The sequence below is a fragment of the Salmo trutta genome, unplaced genomic scaffold (genome assembly GCF_901001165.1).
Source record: "Salmo trutta unplaced genomic scaffold, fSalTru1.1, whole genome shotgun sequence".
Classification (NCBI taxonomy): Eukaryota; Metazoa; Chordata; class Actinopteri; order Salmoniformes; family Salmonidae; genus Salmo; species Salmo trutta.
The window spans coordinates 1,028,357-1,039,855 of NW_021823073.1; the positions used below are offsets into that span (position 1 = coordinate 1,028,357).

The following is an 11,499-nucleotide window of genomic DNA, read 5'->3' on the forward strand; positions in this document are numbered from 1 at the left end:
CTGGCTTCTTTGTTTTGCTACAGGGATTATAAAAGTGAGATTGACCAAATCCCTCCGTCCATCTCTCTACCATCTGCTAACATCTTGTCCCTGCTTCCTCATAGTGCTAGTGATGCATCTAGTCTACTTTCATCCACTAGGCTCGTATACTGACTGATGCCGCTGGTCCAAACAACGTTCTGCCGCGCCAGCTAGCGCACGGTTTACCAGATATAGCCTTTTAGAAAGTTCCTCAACGCGATTCAAGGGTTGACTTTTGGAAAAGTGTTGTTAATATCTCGATATGCTGGCACCGTTCCGACCTGTCACCAAGGAGAGATGCTACGAAATACGAACGTATTCCCTGTTGCTGCCACAGGAGCGGAAACAGTGCAGCGGATATGGGGTCTTCTAAATAATTAAGAAAAGAGGAGCGCTTTCTTTACTGCAGACTGGCACGTCAAGTAACGGTTCGGTAGAAACTAACGGAGTTTATCCACCAATGCTATGAAATCTAACAGATGACATATCGCAACCTCGGATCGAGAACCAGATTTTACGGCGGACATTTGACAGACGGGAGACTGGAAGGGAGCGGAAGCGAGCGACACAGTGCCGCCGGGAAAGAGCGCTGGAACACGGCTGGGAGTCCACAGACCGTCGGTGGAGCACGGCCCATGCGGATCTGTCGTCCATGATCAGACGTCGGGAAATAAACATGTAGCTAGCTACTGCTACTTGGTTATACTACATAACATTCACCGTAAAAAAGTACACGGGAAAGCGGGCTTGCGGTGTCGATTACGGTACGGTGTTCCAAGTTATTTTGACGGTAAGTGAGGTGTGCTTACATAATGGGTACTGGGTTTTCGCTGGGATTTGCTGTTATTGTTTTCATCCCGGGAACTCGCGAGCTGGGCTGACACGGAAAGTGATGCTACTTGTGACAGATTGACAGCGAACACGTTTGGGTATCCAGGCTAGAGTGGGCGATAATACACTTCACATATGTGGGATATTTATATTATTCAAGAAATGAGTTCAAGCCCATAATAACAACAATTGAATCGTTTAACGGGTTTTAAATGATCTCAGTATAGGCCTGTGGTCTAGTAGTGTAGAACTGCTGGTGCCTGTGACGTTGTGTCAGGTATTTAGTGACTAGTGTAATGTCATGTTGATATATGACAATGCATCATATATAGTCTACTTGGCAGCGGCCCACCAACTAGTTGTTGTGACAGCCTATAATAGGTTTCTGAGGGAACATGTTAGTCAGAAATAAATCCCTTATTTCTCTATGTATAAGTATGAACAGATAGAAAGCGATTGCAATATGGGTGTTTCATGAGTAATGGTGTGGTCAGAACCAGCCTTGTTTCTTTAAGTCAATAACAGCAGGGCCTGGGATTCATCTCTCTAATTGGCTCAATACGGCCTTAACTCACAGACACCACAGTAATAGAGTTAAACATGAACTACTTCTGTGCAACATCTGGCTGTGTGTGTGTGTGTGTGTGTGTGTGTGTGTGTGTGTGTGTGGTGTGTGTGTGTGTGTGAACCAGTTTACTGAGATCATAGAGGATCACACAGGACAGTGGGGCTTGCCAGGGGAGTCACAGACCTATATGTTTTTGAGTAGGCGCGCATGGCCAAACTATGTGAATGTATTTTCTGTTCTAAACTAATGGTAGGCTCTGTCTTGTATTGGCCTAGTCATGTCCTTCATAGGGTTAGAACTGGACATTTCACTGGACATTATGTACATGAGACCTTACAGGGGCTGACTGGGAGTCCAGAAATAACTGGTGGTGTGTGATGGAGAACAATATGTAGCCTAGGCAACACACACACACATACACACACTGCAGCTAGCTTCCTGTCCACAGCCCAGAGCTCAGAGCCCTGCCCATTACATTCCATCCTGTGCCACTGGCCAGGAACTTCCGAACTCTATGGCCAAACGGCACCCTATTTCCAATGTAGTGCACTACTTTTGACCAGTGCCCATAAGGCTCTGGTCAAAAGTAGTGCACTATATAGGGAATAGGGTGCCATTTAGGTTGCATTGTATCTGTGTTGTTGTTGACCAACTGAATATAATACCAGTCATTCCGTTCCACACTGGCTGTCCACTTTGCCTCTTACATTCACTGTCCCTAAACACAGTGACTCCATGGATCACCCTGTAGCTCTGTTAACACACCTTACATGTAGCTCTGTTAACACACCTTACATGTAGCTCTGTTAACACACCTTACCTGTAGCTCTGTTAACACACCTTACCTGTAGCTCTGTTAACACACCTTACCTGTAGCTCTGTTAACACACCTTACCTGTAGCTCTGTTAACACACCTTACCTGTAGCTCTGTTAACACACCTTACCTGTAGCTCTGTTAACACACCTTACCTGTAGCTTTGTTAACACACCTTACCTGTAGCTCTGTTAACACACCTTACCTGTAGCTTTGTTAACACACCTTACCTGTAGCTCTGTTAACACACCTGACCTGTAGCTCTGTTAACACACCTTACCTGTAGCTTTGTTAACACACCTTACCTGTAGCTCTGTTAACACACCTTACCTGTAGCTCTGTTAACACACCTTACCTGTAGCTCTGTTAACACACCTTACCTGTAGCTCTGTTAACACACCTTACCTGTCGCTCTGTTAACACACCCTGACCTGTAGCTCTGTTAACACACCTTACCTGTAGCTCTGTTAACACACCTGACCTGTAGCTCTGTTAACACACCTTACCTGTAGCTCTGTTAACACACCTTACCTGTAGCTCTGTTAACACACCTTACCTGTAGCTCTGTTAACACACCTTACCTGTAGCTCTGTTAACACACCTGACCTGTAGCTCTGTTAACACACCTTACCTGTAGCTCTGTTAACACACCTTACCTGTAGCTCTGTTAATACACCTGACATGTAGCTCTGTTAACACACCTTACCTGTAGCTCTGTTAACACACCTTAACTGTAGCTCTGTTAACACACCTTACCTGTAGCTCTGTTAACACACCTTACCTGTAGCTCTGCTTAACACACCTTACCTGTAGCTCTGTAACACACCTTACCTGTAGCTCTGTTAACACACCTTACCTGTAGCTCTGTTAACACACCTACCTGTAGCTCTGTTAACCACCTTACCTGTAGCTCTGTTAACACACCTTACCTGTAGCTCTGTTAACACACCTTACCTGTCGCTCTGTTAACACACCTGACCTGTAGCTCTGTTAACACACCTTACCTGTAGCTCTGTTAACACACCTGACCTGTAGCTCTGTTAACACACCTTACCTGTAGCTCTGTTAACACACCTTACCTGTAGCTCTGTTAACACACCTTACCTGTAGCTCTGTTAACACACCTTACCTGTAGCTCTGTTAATACACCTGACATGTAGCTCTGTTAACACACCTTACCTGTAGCTCTGTTAACACACCTTACCTGTAGCTCTGTTAATACACCTGACATGTAGCTCTGTTAACACACCTTACCTGTAGCTCTGTTAACACACCTTAACTGTAGCTCTGTTAACACACCTTACCTGTAGCTCTGTTAACACACCTTACCTGTAGCTCTGTTAACACACCTTACCTGTAGCTCTGTTAACACACCTTACCTGTAGCTCTGTTAACACACCTTACCTGTAGCTCTGTTAATACACCTGACCTGTAGCTCTGTTAACACACCTTACCTGTAGCTCTATTAACACACCTTACCTGTAGCTCTGTTAATACACCTTACCTGTAGCTCTGTTAACACACCTTACCTGTAGCTCTGTTAATACACCTTACCTGTAGCTCTGTTAATACACCTTAACCACTACCCACCACCCATGTGACTGGGGTCTACTGCCTGTCTGCCTCTGCTTTTCTCTTGGACTTATGACCTAATTTCCTGTAAGCGGAGAGAATAGAGGAGGGTTGTTTTTAGTACTTTAGTCAACAGTATTGTCACATAACTCCAGTGTATTTTAGGAATGGTACCTGTCTGTGGTTGAATCCAAAACCAGAGGGTGGACAGGAGAGGAGAGGGAGAATCTTATGGGAGCTAACCTAACATTACTACACTATAACCTAAACTGTGTATGGAGTGACACCTGTCACTCCATACACACACAAACACACCCATATCGCATCGCTCTCTACCATCCTATTTCGGCCTCATGTGGAAACGGTTTTGTAGGCTACATCTCAGATATCTCAATACCACCTCCGCTGTGCCAGCCCTTTAAGAGCTCTGCTCTCTGTACAGTGCTACCTCGCCCTCTTTCACTCTCTCCCTCTTTCACTTGTTCTCTCCACTCTCTCTCTCTCTCTCTCTCGCTGCCTACTCCCTCCTCTCTCTGTCTCTCTCTCCCCCATTTCCCTCTCTCCTCTTCCTCCCATACTACCTTCATCCCTCCCTCCTTTCTCAGTGTAATCTCCTGACAGGGTGATTAGGGAGTGTAAACCCTGTATGCCTGAAGCTTGAAGCTGATTGGATGACGGTTGGCTGTGTCTAGTCTCTCTCTTTCTCTCTCTCTCTCTCTCTCCCTCTCTTCCTCTAGGCTCTAGACAGGCTCTCGGCCCTGGATCACTCTCTCTCTCTGATCCTGGTCCAATCCTGATCCCTCCTCCTTTTAATTGAGATTCACTAGTCTACCCTGTATGAGCATCACCACCGTGACCTGAGGTGACAGGACAGAACAGGTCAGGGAAACCCACATACCTCCATACCTGTCTCTGTGCCAAGTCTGACAACCTGATCTCAGTACCCTGAAGGCAGTAGTCTGCCAACCTGATCTCAGTACCCTGAAGGCAGTAGTCTGCCAACCTGATCTCAGTACCCTGAAGGCAGTAGTCTGACAACCTGATCTCAGTACCCTGAAGACAGTAGTCTGACAACCAGATCTCAGTACCCTGAAGGCAGTAGTCTGCCAACCTGATCTCAGTACCCTGAAGGCAGTAGTCTGACAACCTGATCTCAGTACCCTGAAGGCAGTAGTCTGATAACCTGATCTCAGTACCCTGAAGGCAGTAGTCTGCCAACCTGATCTCAGTACCCTGAAGGCAGTAGTCTGACAACCTGATCTCAGTACCCTGAAGGCAGTAGTCTGCCAACCTGATCTCAGTACCCTGAAGGCAGTAGTCTGACAACCTGATCTCAGTACCCTGAAGGCAGTAGTCTGACAACCTGATCTCAGTACCCTGAAGGCAGTAGTCTGACAACCTGATCTCAGTACCCTGAAGGCAGTAGTCTGACAACCTGATCTCAGTACCCTGAAGGCAGTAGTCTGACAACCTGATCTCAGTACCCTGAAGGCAGTAGTCTGCCAACCTGATCTCAGTACCCTGAAGGCAGTAGTCTGCCAACCTGATCTCAGTACCCTGAAGACAGTAGTCTGCCAACCTGATCTCAGTACCCTGAAGACAGTAGTCTGCCAACCTGATCTCAGTACCCTGAAGACAGTAGTCTGCCAACCTGATCTCAGTACCCTGAAGGCAGTAGTCTGCCAACCTGATCTCAGTACCCTGAAGGCCGTAGTCTGCCAACCTGATCTCAGTACCCTGAAGGCAGTAGTCTGCCAACCTGATCTCAGTACCCTGAAGGCTGAAGGCAGTAGTCTGCCAACCTGATCTCAGTACCCTGAAGGCAGTAGTCTGCCAACCTGATTTCAGTACCCTAAAGGCAGTAGTCTGACAACCTGATTTCAGTACCCTGAAGGCAGTAGTCTGCCAACCTGATCTCAGTACCCTGAAGGCAGTAGTCTGACAACCTGATCTCAGTACCCTGAAGGCAGTAGTCTGACAACCTGATCTCAGTACCCTGAAGGCAGTAGTCTGACAACCTGATCTCAGTACCCTGAAGGCAGTAGTCTGCCAACCTGATCTCAGTACCCTGAAGGCAGTAGTCTGACAACCTGATCTCAGTACCCTGAAGACAGTAGTCTGACAACCTGATCTCAGTACCCTGAAGGCAGTAGTCTGCCAACCTGATCTCAGTACCCTGAAGGCAGTAGTCTGACAACCTGATCTCAGTACCCTGAAGGCAGTAGTCTGATAACCTGATCTCAGTACCCTGAAGGCAGTAGTCTGCCAACCTGATCTCAGTACCCTGAAGGCAGTAGGTGTGGCTGGTAGTATAGAGTTGCAGTGATATGGCACCTTTATTTTACAACACATAAATGTCCAGGTGCTTAATAAGAAATAACCTGGTAACATGCTTCCATTGTAACATAGTAATAACCTACTACTTGTTTGTTAAGTAGCCTTGTCCGAGCCAGAACCTCCCTTCTCTGTTTCTAGTAGCAGCTACAAACCAACAGTACCAGTGGAACAACAACATACCGGACAGGAATAGATGGACTCAAGTATTTGTTTACACATTCCATTAGTGAGCCAAGTCATCTCCTATCTGAATGTTCAAACATTTCACATAGAAATGTTTACATCTGTGATGACGTTGTAAGAAAGAGCATGTGACTGTGAGTGTGTGTGTGTGTATATACATGTATACTTGTGTGTTTTTTTGTATGTGTGCCTATTTGTGTGTGTGTGTGTGTGTGTGTGTGTGTGTGTGTGTGTGTGTATACTTGTGTGTTTTTTTTGTATGTGTGCCTATTTGTGTGTGTGTGATCACTGCGTACACAGGAAGGGGTGAAGGAAAGGCCTATGTTGGTGTTTTCCTCTCTGGACTAGACAGGACGTGTCAGTAATGTAGCTGACATTGAGCTCCATGTTCTGGGCTGTTTTAGGAGGGCTGAGTGGGTCATGTCAGGAGAACAAGTCCACGCTCATGTGTGGTGTGGGTGTGTGCTTGTGTGTTTTTTGCTGTGGTATAAATAGCAGTAACAGTTACAGTTATTTATAACCAGGACAGTAACACTAACTGTTGTGTTGGTCATGTTGTTATAACCAGGACAGTAACACTAACTGTTGTGTTGGTCATGTTGTTATAACCAGGGCAGTAACACTAACTGTTGTGTTGGTCATGTTGTTATAACCAGGACAGTAACACTAACTGTTGTGTTGGTCATGTTGTTATAACCAGGGCAGTAACACTAACTGTTGTGTTGGTCATGTGTGTTATAACCAGGGCAGTAACACTAACTGTTGTGTTGGTCATGTTGTTATAACCAGGACAGTAACACTAACTGTTGTGTTGGTCATGTTGTTATAACCAGGACAGTAACACTAACTGTTGTGTTGGTCATGTTGTTATAACCAGGACAGTAACACTAACTGTTGTGTTGGTCGTGTTGTTATAACCAGGACAGTAACACTAACGTGTTGGTCATGTTGTTATAACCAGGACAGTAACACTAACTGTTGTGTTGGTCATGTTGTTATAACCAGGACAGTAACACTAACTGTTGTGTTGGTCATGTTGTTATAACCAGGGTAGTAACACTAACTGTTGTGTTGGTCATGTTGTTATAACCAGGACAGTAACACTAACTGTTGTGTTGGTCATGTTGTTATAACCAGGACAGTAACACTAACGTGTTGGTCATGTTGTTATAACCAGGACAGTAACACTAACTGTTGTGTTGGTCATGTGTGTTATAACCAGGACAGTAACACTAACTGTTGTGTTGGTCATGTTGTTATAACCAGGACAGTAACACTAACTGTTGTGTTGGTCATGTTTGTTCCCCTTCCTTCAGCTCTGTGTAGACTACAACAGGATATTGGATGGTGTGTAGACTACAACAGGATATTGGATGGTGTGTAGACTACAACAGGATATTGGATGGCGTGTAGACTACAACAGGATATTGGATGGCGTGTAGACTACAACAGGATATTGGATGGCGTGTAGACTACAACAGGATATTGGATGGCGTGTAGACTACAACAGGATATTGGATGGCGTGTAGACTACAACAGGATATTGGATGGCGTGTAGACTACAACAGGATATTGGATGGTGTGTAGACTACAACAGGATATTGGATGGTGTGTAGACTACAACAGGATATTGGATGGTGTGTAGACTACAACAGGATATTGGATGGTGTGTAGACTACAACAGGATATTGGATGGTGTGTAGACTACAACAGGATATTGGATGGCGTGTAGACTACAACAGGATATTGGATGGCGTGTAGACTACAAAAGGATATTGGATGGCGTGTAGACTACAACAGGATATTGGATGGTGTGTAGACTACAACAGGATATTGGATGGCGTGTAGACTGCAACAGGATATTGGATGGCGTGTAGACTGCAACAGGATATTGGATGGCGTGTAGACTACAACAGGATATTGGATGGTGTGTAGACTACAACAGGATATTGGATGGTGTGTAGACTACAACAGGATATTGGATGGTGTGTAGACTACAATAGGATATTGGATGGCGTGTAGACTACAACAGGATATTGGATGGCGTGTAGACTACAACAGGCTATTGGATGGCGTGTAGACTACAACAGGATATTGGATGGCGTGTAGACTACAACAGGATATTGGATGGCGTGTAGACTACAACAGGATATTGGATGGCGTGTAGACTACAACAGGATATTGGATGGGGTGTAGACTACAACAGGATATTGGATGGCGTGTAGACTACAACAGGATATTGGATGGCGTGTAGACTACAACAGGATATTGGATGGCGTGTAGACTACAACAGGATATTGGATGGCGTGTAGACTACAACAGGATATTGGATGGCGTGTAGACTACAACAGGATATTGGATGGGGTGTAGACTACAACAGGATATTGGATGGCGTGTAGACTACAACAGGATATTGGATGGTGTGTAGACTACAACAGGATATTGGATGGTGTGTAGACTACAACAGGATATTGGATTGGTGGGTAGGGAGGTGAAGGTAGGGGAGACGGCTGAATCAGCTGTCTCTCTGTCCTGGCCGGCTTCTTCAGGAGGTAGGTCCTCTCGTGTGTCTCTCTGCCTTGGCCGGCGTCTTCAGGAGGTAGGTCCTCTCGTGTGTCTCTCTGTCCTGGCCGGCATCTTCAGGAGGTAGGTCCTCTCGTGTGTCTCTCTGTCCTGGCCGGCATCTTCAGGAGGTAGGTCCTCTCGTGTGTCTCTCTGTCCTGGCCAGCATCTTCAGGGGGTAGGTCCTCTCGTGTGTCTCTCTGTCCTGGCTAGCGTCTTCAGGAGTTAGGTCCTCTCTTGTGTCTCTCTGTCCTGGCCGGCATCTTCAGGAGGTAGGTCCTCTCGTGTGTCTCTCTGTCCTGGCCGGCATCTTCAGGAGGTAGGTCCTCTCTTGTGTCTTTCTGCCCTGGCCGGCGTCTTCAGGAGGTAGGTCCTCTCGTGTGTGTCTCTCTGTCCTGGCTGGCGTCTTCAGGAGGTAGGTCCTCTCGTGTGTCTCTCTGTCCTGGCTAGCGTCTTCAGGAGGTAGGTCCTCTCGTGTGTCTCTCTGTCCTGGCTGGCGTCTTCAGGAGGTAGGTCCTCTCGTGTGTCTCTCTGTCCTGGCTAGCGTCTTCAGGAGGTAGGTCCTCTCGTGTGTCTCTCTGTCCTGGCTAGCGTCTTCAGGAGGTAGGTCCTCTCGTGTGTCTCTCTGTCCTGGCCGGCATCTTCAGGAGGTAGGTCCTCTCGTGTGTCTCTCTGCCCAGTAGGAGTGAGGGGTGTCAGATCATTAGCTAATGGGTCTCAGGTGTTCTGACAGACAGTAGCCAGCCCTGCACTGATACTGATAGGGGGTTGAGACGGCGCCACAGGACTCTACAACCAGGACAGAGCCAGAGGTTACGTGTTTGTGTGTCGACCCAGTCCAGTTACAAAGCCATCTATTCAGAGCAGTTAGATTGATGTGGCCAGATTACAGTACATTTAATGCCACAGGTGAGTTTGTGTGTGTGTTTGTTTGTGTTTGTGTGTGTGTGTGTGTGTGTGTGTGTGTGTGTGTGTGCTTGACTGGTTAGAGGTTAGAGGTTATCCTCCTCCCTGATTTAACTGACTCTGGTTAGAGATTATCCTCCTCCCTGATTTAACTGACTCTGGTTAGAGATTATCCTCCTCCCTGATTTAACTGACTCTGGTTAGAGGTTATCCTCCTCCCTGATTTAACTGACTCTGGTTAGAGGTTATCCTCCTCCCTGATTTAACTGACTCTGGTTAGAGGTTATCCTCCTCCCTGATTTAACTGACTCTGGTTAGAGGTTATCCTCCTCCCTGATTTAACTGACTCTGGTTAGAGGTTATCCTCCCCCTGATTTAGCTGACTCTGGTTAGAGGTTATCCTCCTCCCTGATTTAACTGACTCTGGTTAGAGGTTATCTCCCTGATTTAACTGACTCTGGTTAGAGGTTATCCTCCCCCTGATTTAACTGACTCTGGTTAGAGGTTATCCTCCTCCCTGATTTAACTGACTCTGGTTAGAGGTTATCCTCCTCCCTGATTTAACTGACTCTGGTTAGAGGTTATCCTCCTCCCTGATTTAACTGACTCTGGTTAGAGGTTATCCTCCTCCGTGATTGAACTGACTCTGGTTAGAGGTTATCCTCCTCCCTGATTTAACTGACTCTGGTTAGAGGTTATCCTCCTCCCTGATTTAACTGACTCTGGTTAGAGGTTATCCTCCTCCCTGATTTAACTGACTCTGGTTAGAGGTTATCCTCCTCCCTGATTTAACTGACTGGTTAGAGGTTATCCTCCTCCCTGATTTAACTGACTCTGGTTAGAGGTTATCCTCCTCCCTGATTTAACTGACTCTGGTTAGAGCTTATCCTCCTCCCTGATTTAACTGACTCTGGTTAGAGGTTATCCTCCTCCCTGATTTAACTGACTCTGGTTAGAGATTATCCTCCTCCCTGATTTAACTGACTGGTTAGATGTTATCCTCCTCCCTGATTTAACTGACTCTGGTTAGAGGTTATCCTCCTCCCTGATTGAACTGACTGGTTAGAGGTTATCCTCCTCCCTGATTTAACTGACTCTGGTTAGAGGTTATCCTCCTCCCTGATTTAACTGACTCTGGTTAGAGATTATCCTCCTCCCTGATTGAACTGACTGGTTAGAGGTTATCCTCCTCCCTGATTTAACTGACTCTGGTTAGAGGTTATCCTCCTCCCTGATTTAACTGACTCTGGTTAGAGGTTATCCTCCTCCCTGATTGAACTGACTGGTTAGAGGTTATCCTCCTCCCTGATTTAACTGACTCTGGTTAGAGGTTATCCTCCTCCCTGATTTAACTGACTCTGGTTAGAGATTATCCTCCTCCCTGATTTAACTGACTCTGGTTAGAGGTTATCCTCCTCCCTGATTGAACTGACTGGTTAGAGGTTATCCTCCTCCCTGATTTAACTGACTCTGGTTAGAGGTTATCCTCCTCCCTGATTTAACTGACTCTGGTTAGAGGTTATCCTCCTCCCTGATTTAACTGACTGGTTAGAGGTTATCCTCCTCCCTGATTTAACTGACTCTGGTTAGAGGTTATCCTCCTCCCTGATTTAACTGACTCTGGTTAGAGGTTATCCTCCTCCCTGATTTAACTGACTGGTTAGAGGTTATCCTCCTCCCTGATTTAACTGACTCTGGTTAGAG

General features: G+C 46.3%; 1 long non-coding RNA gene across 1 annotated transcript in view; it reads left to right on the forward strand.

Annotated features, from left to right (window-relative positions):
• Window positions 1-76: 76 nt before the first annotated feature.
• LOC115188763 (uncharacterized) overlaps window positions 77-11,499 on the forward strand; it is a 26,888-nt gene continuing 15,465 nt past the window's right edge. The window contains exon 1 of the long non-coding RNA XR_003876594.1: window positions 77-811. This is a non-coding gene — a long non-coding RNA (uncharacterized LOC115188763). The remainder of the gene's footprint in view (window positions 812-11,499) is intronic.